Genomic DNA, 1,543 nt, shown 5'->3' with positions numbered 1-1,543 from the left:
GTGGTTAAGGTACTGGATTCCACATGCCTAACTCCACCACTGGAGTCCTGGACTGTCTTGAAATACACAATGGATGAGGAGAATGGAGGAGAAAGGATTGTGGCATGGCCTTCTCCCCTGAGGGCTGGCTTCTCACTCTCTCATTCTCCATCTTTCTCTGGTGGGCACATATGCCCTACCCTGAGAAAACTTGGGATGTATGAGTTTTTTGTTTGTTTGTTTTAAATCGCCATGGAGCATGTGTGCTTGCTGGAAAGAGACCCAAAGGGATATATAGAGAGAAATGAGAAATCATGTCCCTGGGGAGATGACCTTACCACAATCCTTTTTCCTCCACTCTCCTATCAGGACGTGGGGCACACATGCACACATGCACATACACCCAGCATGTTTTTCAAGCCGGCAGGTCCAGAACTCAAACCATGCAGTAGGCTATGTGGGATCCAGCAGCCTTCACCACCATGCCATGCTGGCCCGGCAGTGTATGATTCTATTGTATACCTATGGATAGACTCTACCTCCCTCTTCGTCCTCTTTTGTTCCCTGGAAACATACCACAGAGAATGATTTAATTCTCAGAAACATGGTGAGGGAGGGTGAGGTAGAGGCTATGAGTTACACAGACTCCTGTCTTGCTAATCCTTACAGTCATGTACGTGTTTGCCCTTGTTGTGGGAATTCTTTAGACTCTAACGGTTTGAGTTTAAATAGTCCTGAACCCATTCCTCAAACACTCTTATTTAGACAAAGCCCAACCACGCTGATTACATAGCCAGAGGTTTTTTTTGTGACCCCTGGAGACTTTATCACAATTTAATCTTAGAGCAAAGTGTCCAAACCTCCAAAGTGCTTTGAGTTTAAATAGTCTTTCAGAAGTTACCCCTGACCCAGAGCTCAGTGCAGCTCGGGCAGATCTGGAACAATGGTGCCACCAACATCGCTTTAACCGTGTGTGTTCTCCTGGTCACAGAGCCCCAGGAGCTGAATGTGGGGGAGAGGAACCGTGACAGGGGCCCCATGTACAGCTGGCTGTGGTAGACACTGACCCTGCAGCTGTGAGAACGGACTTGAGGGTGAGCACAACATTACCCGCGTAGTGAGGGTTTATTGTCCTAGATGCTGTACGAGAGAAAGGGAAGGGAAGGAACGTTAAGATGTCTTAAGTGCTTTTCCTGTGTTAGCCAGGCTGTACATACTAGCCTTCCTTCAATCAATAGTAATAATAGTAATAAATGCTTTGAAGTACTTGCTATGAACTAGGTACTGTGCCTAATGCTTCATATTTTCTTTCCTTTTATCTCTTTCATTCATTCAATATATATATATATATATATATATAGGTCATTGGAAAAGTCATGACACTTTCACATAGAAAAACATGTCATGACTGTGGGAGGCTGTGCACCAGCGAGTCTGCAAGGCCATTTTTCATGAGTCTCTTACTATTGCCATCTTAGGCTCAGAGAGCAAACAATTACAAAGGCCACAATTGGCTCCCCTTCAAAAACCTCACCTTCAAAACCATACTCTGATTGGCCACTTC

Source organism: Tupaia chinensis, unplaced genomic scaffold (genome assembly GCF_000334495.1).
Source record: "Tupaia chinensis unplaced genomic scaffold, TupChi_1.0 Scaffold000377_2, whole genome shotgun sequence".
NCBI lineage: Eukaryota > Metazoa > Chordata > Mammalia > Scandentia > Tupaiidae > Tupaia > Tupaia belangeri.
This window is presented reverse-complemented; position numbering follows the sequence as displayed.